This window comes from Tubulanus polymorphus, chromosome 7 (genome assembly GCF_964204645.1).
Source record: "Tubulanus polymorphus chromosome 7, tnTubPoly1.2, whole genome shotgun sequence".
Classification (NCBI taxonomy): domain Eukaryota; kingdom Metazoa; phylum Nemertea; class Palaeonemertea; order Tubulaniformes; family Tubulanidae; genus Tubulanus; species Tubulanus polymorphus.
Window position 1 is genome coordinate 12,372,253 of NC_134031.1, and position 11,415 is coordinate 12,383,667.

Consider the following 11,415-nt stretch of genomic DNA (forward strand, 5'->3'; position numbering starts at 1 on the left):
AGATACATTTTTCCAGCATTTTGGGGCCATAATCAATTAGTTTAAATTCGGTAATTGTTATGTAGCAGCGATCATTGCTAGTTTGCTTGAGGCACTTTTCTGCCACTTTATTGGCAAGCTCATATGTGCATTAAAACCTCAAATTCCCTCTTATTCCTACTTTTTGAGATTTACCTTCCAAATGATACTTTAGCATGTAAATGGGGTCCTTGGATCAGCCTTATAGAAAAACAAGAGCCCCAAGGGGCACTATGGCCAGCCTGTAAGCTTTTCATAAAATGGCAAATGATGCAAAATATGAATTCTGTAGGTTATATTTATCAAAATACACTCCCAGCTCGAAAGTCAATACCTTTAATTTACACAATACATTTGTGTTTTCATAAGTAGCACAGGCAGCGCCTGTACCTGGCAGGAACAAATAGCCCAGATAAATATTTTCCCTTGGTCTTATTGATAAGAATGCGGAATATAATGGAATTTTCTAAATGAAAGGCTGAATCCAAGAACATGTCTATCGCGCTTTTGAGCCCAAACTTCTACTTTTACCTAGAAGCCACTTGAGAACAATAAGCAATTAACGATATCGGCTACTTTTCCAGTAGTATACATTTCAAAACAGTCACTCTGAAATAGTATTCCTTTCAATTCGGTTGGTTTTCTTTAGTGGCTGTTTCGAAGAGAAAAGTGACCATTTTGAAACGTCTGGTTTCGATAGTACACACTAGCAGTAGAGGTGACTGTAAAACCACCCGCCTTTTTGAGACCATTTTGAGATCGCTTGCCAGATTCCCTGTTATAAATAACCTGTAGCAACATATGCTTCAGATTTGCAGTGATACGTAACAATATAAACATACGGAAAACTCTACTCACGCTATAGTTTGGGTATAGTTCTATTTAGAGTGACTCAGTTAAGATCTGAAGATATTGTAGATACTCTTTGAATGTGAAATGAAATGAGCGATTCCCAACTCTAACCAATAAAAGTTGAGATTGTAGTTAAATTTGTTTACAAATTGTCAATAGTTTTGTAGTTTTAAGATAAATCAAAATTTCCTTCTTTTCATTGCGATATAATTGAACAAAGAATTCAATTTGAACAAATGCAGCTATTTTCAAGCATAGGTCTGCATTTATTTTGATTTGAATTCTTAGATTAAAAGCGCAATCATAAATTTAGGCTAACCTCTCATTATTTAAATGGTGGTTTATTTTCACCCGGGGCCTGGATGTCTTTGCATCTTAAATTAAGATGTGCATTTCGGAGTGTTCGAATTTCCCTGAATTCTAATTTCGCGAAATCATTGATTTTTTAAAAACAAAATATGCTATATCCATGTGGATTTTTAACATTCTAAAGAAATCATCTAAATTGTGCCCATATTTGATCGAACTTAATTGAAGAAACTTTGTATGGTATTCAAGATTTCATTTGGATTACGGTAACGGCCTTTGGTGATCGTCCCTGGGGTCATGAATGAAGAAATCCCGTAATAGAATTTTAAATGAGATAAAATTTGTTAAAGGTGAAACCGCAACGTTTCGACTGTTGACTAACAGCCATCATCAGGTGGAATGGAGACATTCCTAGTGTCTTTTAGTCCTAAGGGCTTTTAGTCAGATGGCTGTCAGTCAACAGCTGAAACTTTGTGGTTCAACTATAATAAATTTCATGATACAAATGTCGGGAATTGTATATAGGCTTATATTACAGTACTATACTATTATATTACAGGTACCAAATCAACCAAAACTGTTCAAACTCAAAACCATTCAAATGTCAAAATAATCCTCTCTTTCATAATTGTTGTATATAAGCTCCGAATAAATGTTCCCAGTCAGTCAGTATACAGTAACCAGGTCTTGTTACGTTGTCTCTTACCAATAACCAGAGGATCACAGTACCATTACAGTCATTCACCAACATTGTGGTCCCTCTCGAGCAATTAGTGGAAACAGGGATTCAGCGATCAAGATGGGCGAAGAAGTCACCAACTCGTCCGAATACCAGGCTCTCTTCCGGAAAAGATCTGCTCAAAGAGGACAGGTTACTAAGATCTGCAAAGACGCAGACACAATCGTCAATACCCAGACAGCTCAACTTCCAGATCTGCAAAAACTTCAGCGCTTAATCAAGAGGCTTGAAGATAAGATACATGAGCTGTCAATCATCAACGATTCCATGTTGGAAATGGTCACGTGCGACACCCTGTACGCGACAATTGCAGATGAAACGGAATCGGTAATCGGAGACGCGATAGATCGTAAGTTGTTTTACGAACAATACATTTCCTCATATAATTCCGTAGAGCCTCCACCGATGAGCAATGCCTCTAAACTTGCGTCACCCAGAACCAACTTGCCAAAATTAGTATTGGTAGAGTTTAATGGGGAGATTATGAATTGGTTACCGTTTTGGGATTCGTTCGCTGCAGCAGTCCATTCAGTTTCAAATATCGCACCGGTCCAGAAATTCCAATATCTGAAATCTCTTCTGTCCGGATCAGCGTTGAGTTCAATACAAGGACTCACTCTCACTGAGTCAAATTATCATCACGCCATCGATATTTTAACGCAACGCTATGGCCAAGAGCACCTTATCATTGATGCTCACATGCAAGCTCTGATGTCGGAACCCGCACCGTCATATAACCTGACGTCATTACGAAATTTTCGAGATAGAATTGAGTGTCATATTAGGTCTCTTGAAACATTAGGTGATATGTCCTACAGCGATATGCTTGTTTCATTAATCTGGAATAAACTTCCGTCTAACGTTAGATGTAGTATTGTGCGCTATAACAGTAATCAAAGGTATACTCTATCGGAACTGAGACTGTTTTTATTGAAAGAAGTCGACGTGTTAGAAGCTGGATTCGATGGGGTTAAATCCCTTAGTTTAGTAGTTGCCCAAAAGGGGGCGAATGGTCAAAATTCTAGTTTAAATCGTGTTGTACCTTCCACATCACCCGGGTTTGGACCTAAATCATTCACGTGTACTTTTTGTCGTTCAAACGATCATTACACGGGGAATTGCAGGGAGTTTGTAACGCGTGACCAACGCATTGCCTTTATACAAACCAACAATTTGTGCTATAACTGTCTAGGCCTTCATAGAATTGCTACATGTACATCTCGATTTAATTGCAAAACTTGCAAGCGTAAGCACCACAGTAGCATATGTCCTGATATTTTGAACAGCAACATGCAAGGTCAAACTTTTAAGTCGAATGAACAACAGGCCTCAGGTATACAGCCAGTAAACAATACCGTGCCACGTCCTGCTCCACGCTCTATACCTCGGACTGTTTCACGTCCCGCACCGCGTCGTAATCGCACAACTCAAATGTTTACTAGTTCTGATAATGCAATACTTCTGAAAACCGCGGTCGTCAGCGTTTTTGTCCCTAGCGTCGAGAATTCATGCGCATCAGCGAACCTAGTATTTGATGACGGCTCGCAACGGTCGTTTATTTCGCAAGATTTAGCCACTTCCTTGGATTTAAAGCCTATTAGACGCGAAATAATAGAACTATCAGGATTCGGCGCGGAAACTTCTGAATGTCGAGTAATGGTCGTGAATTTAGCCATTCAGTGTCGGACTGAAATTGTTACAGTTGAGCTAATCGTAACAGATACGATTGCTTCACCGCTTAGCACTTCATCGGTAAATAGAGCAAAGGATTGTCCTCATCTTATTGGCCTAGACTTAGCTCACCCTCCGACTTCCATGTCTGGCATATTCGTCATACAAATGCTGATAGGGGCCGACCAGTATTATAAATTAGTTGAGGGTGAATTAATCAAGGGTCCATTTGAGTCTGATCCCATTGCTGTCAAAACCAAAGTAGGGTATGTTTTATCTGGACCTGTCCATAATGATTCTCGTACTTCTACTGTTTTGTCTATGCTTACAATTGTACGTAGTCATTCTTCTGATAATGCAAAGTTGCAGAAGTTTTGGGAAATTCAGATTCTTACGGACACCAATGATTCCGATACATTAGATTTCATGCATCGATATAACAGTACAATTACGAGAAATCAAACCGGTCGTTATATTGCTCCGCTACCATGGAAGGACGATTTTGACACTCTACCTTCAAACTTCAATGTTTCTAATGCACGAACGCGATCAACGGCGCGTCGACTAGCTAAAGATCCTCCTATGTTGAAACTTTATTCTGATCTAATAAATGATCAGAAAGCGCGCGATTTTATTGAAGAAATTCCGCCCGATGAAATTGACGCGAATAATGTGCATTATATCCCGCACCACCCTGTTTTCCGCAAATCTGCAACAACGCCAGTACGCATTGTTTTTGATTGCAGTTGTAGTGAAGGTAGATATTCTCGTAGCTTAAATGATTGTTTGGAGGCCGGTCCTCCACTGCAACACGATATTACATCCATTCTTATCCGTTTTCGGCTTCACGGGTACGCTGCCATCTCCGATTTAGAAAAGGCTTTTCTACAAATATTGCTTACAGACAGCGACAGAGATTACACTCGTTTTCTCTGGTTGAGTGACCCAGCTGATCCTGAGAGTAGGTTCATTCATTATAGGTTCAAAGTTGTTTTATTTGGGGCAACTTCATCTCCCTTTATCTTAAATTCTACAGTCATCAAACATTTGTCCGAATACAGCACTGCTGTTGCATCTTCAATGCTTACAAATGTATATGTTGATAACTTTGGAGTTTCATATTCATCCCCGGATCAGCTGGATCACTATTTCCACGAAAGTCGCAAAATCATGTCAGATGCAAAATTCAATTTGCGGTCTTGGGCGACAAATTGCAAATCTACGCGTGAACTCGCGCGTTCTGAAGGGATCTTAGATGAGTCAGATATCGTTAAATTTCTAGGTCTTCATTGGAATGTTGATAATGATTTACTTAGTTTCTCGACAAAACCCAGCATTACAACTAATTTTGCTACTAAGCGCGAGATTTTAAGTGACGCAAGTAAGGTATACGATCCACTTGGGTTCATCGCACCCATAACCGTTAGGGCCAAAACATTCATACAAAATCTATGGTCGTTAGGTACAGAGTGGGACGAACCGCTCGATGCCACCGTGTTGGATTCGTGGTTACCGATTATACGCGATCTCCAAAGAGCAGTTGAATCCATCACAGTGCCTAGATCTCCTGTCTCGACAGTCGGTGTCGGTTCAGAACAACTACACGTGTTCGCGGAAGCATCTGCAAAAGCTTTCGGCGCTTGCGCATATCTGTCTTTTCCGGATATTACTTCGAGTTATCTCGTTATGTCTAAAAGCCGGGTTGCTCCCGTTAAGTCGATGTCTATACCGAGACTAGAACTGTCGGCCGCTGTCGTTGCGGCGCGACTTGCCCAACATATTGTTGATAGTCTAGGGTCAGAACTAGATGTAGAAGTTTTTCTCTGGTCTGATAGTTTAGTCACACTAGGATGGATTCATTCGTCTAAATCCTTACCAGTATTCGTAAGAAATAGGGTAAACTTGATCAGTAGTTTAACATCACAATACAACTGGCGTTATGTCCCATCTAGCAGTAATCCTAGTGATGTTTTGAGTAGGGGCTGTGATAGTTTCACTCTCGCTAGTGATACCTTGTGGTGGACTGGCCCATCTTGGCTTTCAAGGAAAGATAACTGGCCTACTCATCCTAGCGCAAGCCATCTCCCTGAAATTTCATTGTTTGAAACAGAATGCAAATCGTTATTAATGACTAATTCTGATGTCCGACCCGTTGTTATTGAAGTATCGCAATTCACGTCATTGCGGGAAGTATTACGCATCATGGCTTACGTATTACGATTCGTTTCTTGTCTCAAATCGAGAAATAAAAACCTGGAACCGATTACAGCGTCTGAGCTCAAGGATGCTGAATTAGCAATAGTGAAGCAGACTCAGTCGGTTCATTATCATGACATTATAGAATGTATTGAAACTAAAACGAGTACTAGATCTAAACCTATGATTAATCAGCTCCGGTTATTCCTTGACCACAATCGTGTTTTACGGTCATCAGGGCGTATACATAATTGTGATTTAGCTACAGAGACTCGTTTTCCCGCGTTACTACCACCACGCGATGAATTTACTACTCTTATCGTCTGGGATAGCCATGAACGTTCCAAACATGTAGGTGTTACACAGACGGTGACTACATTGCGTCAAAAGTATTGGGTGCCCCGTGCGCGCCAAGTCGTTAAATCCATTATACAAAAATGCATCATCTGTAGAAAGGTAATTGGTAAGTCGTACATGACGCCACGCAGTCCACCTTTACCATCTCTACGCGTAAACGAAATGCGACCTTTCGCGATTTGCGGCGTCGACTTTACTGGGGAAATTCCAGTTAAAGACGAACCAGGTAAAATGTACATCTGCCTCTTTACCTGCGCAGTCACCAGAGCTGTACATTTAGAGGTTGTTCCATGTTTATCAGTGGAAATTTTCATGCATACTTTTAGAAGATTCGCGAGTCGCAGAGGCTCTCCGCAGAAAATGATGTCTGACAACGCCTCGACATTTGAATGCGCGTCTAAAGAAATAAAAACGTTACTTTCCTCTCCCTCTCTAACACATGAGCTGGCAATTGAGCACGTCGAGTGGGCATTTATTCCCAAACGTGCCCCTTGGATGGGAGGGTATTGGGAACGGCTGGTTGGCATCGTTAAGACTTGTCTGAAGAAGGTTTTAGGTCGCGCACGCGTTTCTAGCACTGAATTGATAACAATCGTTTCAGAAATCGAGGCAGTCGTCAACGATCGACCTCTTACCTACATGTCATCAAATTTTGATGACCCCGAACCTATAACTCCTGCACATTTAATTCACGGTCGTCGTATTAGAAACCTTCCCCATGTTAAACTTGAATCAGATAACTTATCTGATCCAGACTTTCTGACGAGTGCAAGTTTGACCTCACGCATGAAGCACATGAGTTTTGTTTTCCAACAATTATGGGCAAGATGGCGTAAGGAATACCTTACATCACTACGTGAACGCTTTACAAACTCCTCTGGTCATTATGACATCAAGGTTAAAAAAGGGGATTTGGTACATATTTGTGATGATTCTCCCCGGGTAAAGTGGAAGATGGGAATTATTATTGATATTAAGTATGGGAGAGACGGGTTCCCTCGATCAGCTTCTCTACGTACCGCCAACGGAATCACGAACAGGCCGCTAGCTAAATTAGTGCCGTTAGAAGTTACCTGTTCATATCCGGAGGAACTACAACCGACTAATAGTCAATCGTGTGACTCGTCGCGCTCGGACACTCGGCCCAGAAGACAAGCTGCCGATACCGCTCGGGAACGAATACTACGAATCTACGAACAGGAAAACTCTGTTTGTGCCCCGGAGGGCAATAGTGATAGTGAGTAGTGTATATTTATACGAGTTGTCGCCGTGTTAATTGTGATACATAAGTCGTGAAATTTCGATCTGAAATTTCGTAATGAAATCGATCATTACCCGTTGTGATATACGTTCGTCGTAAAATAATCGTGAAATCGATATGTGTACGTTTATTCAATAATTGTCATAATTGTTATGACGTAACGCTGGACTTCAATAGATCACGGATCATCATCTAAGACTCTTTGCGCCCCGGAGAATGTCGGGAATTGTATATAGGGTTATATTACAGTACTATACTATTATATTACAGGTACCAAATCAACCAAAACTGTTCAAACTCAAAACCATTCAAATGTCAAAATAATCCTCTCTTTCATAATTGTTGTATATAAGCTCCGAATAAATGTTCCCAGTCAGTCAGTATACAGTAACCAGGTCTTGTTACGTTGTCTCTTACCAATAACCAGAGGATCACAGTACCATTACAGTCATTCACCAACAACAAAATTCTATTGTGGAATTTCTTCATTTATCTTCAGTTAACACGCTTTAGAGTATTTTCGACTTCTTCGGGTCCTGTAGTCCTTTAGATCAAAAAGTATTTACTAATCAGCAAAGAAGGGATATACAACCGTGTTGGTCGCTATGAGAGGGATTCCCTGTATATCTGCACCTTAAACCGGTACCTTTGTTGGTTCTAGCCCGCATTCACTTCCAAATTCAAGTATTGGTAACGTTGGTTTACGATAATTTGAGAAAAAGAGTTTAGTTGGAGAAAACTGATAATTATCTTATAATTTAGCGATTCATTGGTTCATCGATTCAGCGAAGTTCAAACAAATAACATTTTGGCATGTTATTATATTGGCACCTTGAAATAAAGTTTCATAGAGATATTGCGGTGCTATGTTTATTAATATTAAGAGGTAATTACTTTTGGTTCGGGGTATTTTGGTGGCCAATGCAGTTTGTTCACTCGTTCGTCAATCACTGTCTAGTTAGCCAGTGTAATTGACCTGCTGACCGATAGCTGCTGCTGGGTTTTTGATAACGTATATAAACAATTTACTTAACAAAGTAGGAAATTATGTGAAACTAGAATTATAGCCTATTGCATTTCTTTCACATCTTAAGCCAAAAGAAGTTTTCTCTATCAAATGATATTGCTGACTTCAAAATTACATGAACATCTCAACACTGCACTTTTATACGCTAATCATTTGATCTTTTATAATAAGTTGGTAATTTCATTTCAACCAAACTGTATAACTACGAAATAAGATTTTGATTATGGTATCACTTCTAGCGAGCGATAAAACGATTCAATAGTCATTAACGAAGAAGCAGAGAACAGCGTGAAAAAGTGAACATCACATGGATTACTTAAAAATCGTTTCTATCGAAATAAACAATAAATTCAAGGTTAATTCTAAGTATTTTAGATAAATTTTTTTCGTAATTCATTTTTTGAAAATATGATTTTATTTGTATATTCCTCTCTCATATACCCTTAAAAACAAATTAAGCCTAAAAGACAAATTTATTTTTTTGTCTTTCTTTTCTACAAAATCAAAGATTTATGAACGCACCAGAATGTTTTATAATCGCAAATGTAAAACAAAAATCTTAAAATTCTAAGAATTCTAGGACTGGCACTATATTTTAGTATTAATGGATTTAACCCTTGATGATGTTACATGAATCAATAGTTCTCCATTTTGTCGAGCGTAATATAATTTAGGGGATTCTTAGCATCTCAAAAACTTTGATTTTCTATTTACAGAACTGTATTCAAAGCATACAGAGTTCTGTATACAAAGCATATAGGGTTTAACAGTACCTTTGAACCTGTCACGTATCACTGCAAATCTTTAACAGATGCTGCTATTTTGAACAGGAAATAACCATGCCTTCTCAAAATGGTCACTTTTCAATAGTTGACTTTTAGAAACGATGAGTTTTGAGAGCAGCTGCTATGGTAGGAGTTACTATCACAAAGTCACTGTTAACAGGCGGGTGGTTTTACAGTCACCTCTACTGCTAGTGTGCACTATCGAAACCAGATGTTTCAAAATGGTCACTTTTCAATAGTAGACTCTTCGAAACAGCCACTATAGAAAACCAACCGAATTGAAAGGAATACTATTTCAGAGTGACTGTTTTGAAATGTATACTACTGGAAAAGTAGCCGATATCGTTAATTGCTTATTGTTCTCAAGTGGCTACTAAGTAAAAGTAGACGTTTGGGCTCAAAAGTGCGATAGACATGTTCTTGGATTCAGCCTTTCAAATTTGCTCAATAAAACAAAATTCAATTGGATTTGATGTTTTATTTGTTCAATGAAGTAAAATTGAATTTGATTTGATATTCATTGCAGAATCAAATTTGATTGAATTGGCAGTTTGAGCACATTTGAACATATGAAGGTCATCCATCCGATTTGAGAAAGAGCTAATTTTCCCGGACTGTGCATAATTGTTAATGATATTTCCGTGGTGCAAATAAAAATATACCTCCCAAAAACCAAATCAACTAAAGATTTCACAGAAATCGATCTGTCAATACGATTTTAAATCTTATACCGCAGGTTCACGTGAACACCTGCTGATATCTGCGGCGAAGCCAATAATAGAGGAGTTTGTCAGTGCAGTTCAACGCACTGTAGAACTGTGTATCAACCGTGTATATACATTTATGTGAATAATATCAGTTATATTCAAGTTAGATTGTGAACCAATGTAAATGTATTGTGACTGACTTATGTATATAATAAAGTTTGAACAGTATTCAGCACTGTGAGCAAGTCATTCCTGTAGTTTGTTTCGTACATTCTGGACAGAAGCCCTCGAGGATACAGAGGAGTCTTTGCTTTCTGATGATTGGCTTTTTAAAACGGATATCTTTGCTTTCAGATTTTCGCGAAAAATCGCATACAAATTATAAGGCCATTTTTCAAAATTCAGCTTCATAGGGTTTGGAGAATGGTTAATGCTTTAAAGAATGATTTGTATGAATATATGCTCAGTTGCAAAGTGACTTTGCTCTGGAAACCATTTCATTTAAGTTCGCTCCATTTGTATAGAATTAGGCTCAGCCTACAGCTGGCCTAAAAATCACATATTCGTCTCAAATCAGTAAAATTAAATAACTGGATCATTGACTTATACAACCTATGCCGCTGCTTGTGAGCGCCGCAATCATGAGTCATCTTTGCCAAACAAACATACATGTATGAACTCAGTACTCATAGCCTATATAAAATAACAACATCATTCCTCCTCATTATTTACAGCTCTACTGCCGGCTATTCAATGGCTATGCTATACACCAGAAATGATTTGGGAATCTTAAACATCTTCTAAAAGGATTACATATGCTACGAACATTCATTATGTGGTGCTGGACTAGAGACTGGAAACTATTGGATCATTTCAGACGTACACTGCTAAAAATCTATCTAATAAAGCTAAGTTCATTGTTCTTAATCAAATCTGTAAGTTTGGCCATAGCTTCGCGGTTCATAAAGCGTACCAAAAGCTTGTTATTATTCAGTGGTACAGCAGGCATGGAAATGTGTTTGACTGCAATGACGTCAGAGATCGTAAGTTTTTTATAGCAAACGCGCACCTGCTGTGTACGAAAAGCTGGTAAAAATAGCCGACTTTATATCTTATTTCTCAGTAATGGCTGTACTAAAATGAATATTAGTAACATACTTATCATTTACATGAATCACATTTGAAAAAAAAGGTTTTACACAATATTCTTTTTAGAGGGCATTTGACCTTAGTTCCCTGTTCTCATATCTATTCATATAATTTAATTTTTATCATTAAGCCTTAGCAAGCCTTTATTGATTACAATTCGCAAATACTTTGGGGATTTTTTAATCTCAGTAGGAGACTAGAAAAATTAAGGCTGCTGGTTCTTCTATTCAGCGCACTGAGTGCAGCAGTGTGACGTTTCCTGGCATTGATTTTTTTTTAACACAAGGGGAAATGCCTGGATATTTATACTACCGGTAGTGCAGCATGCACTTGAGCAAAACTAT

At 38.7% G+C, this 11,415-nt stretch overlaps 1 protein-coding gene across 1 annotated transcript in view; it reads right to left on the reverse strand.

Moving 5' to 3' along the window:
* Nucleotides 1–11,415, reverse strand: part of LOC141909162 (nonsense-mediated mRNA decay factor SMG8-like) — a 288,966-nt gene that overhangs the window by 205,696 nt on the left and 71,855 nt on the right. The gene's annotated exons all lie outside the window — the stretch shown is intronic.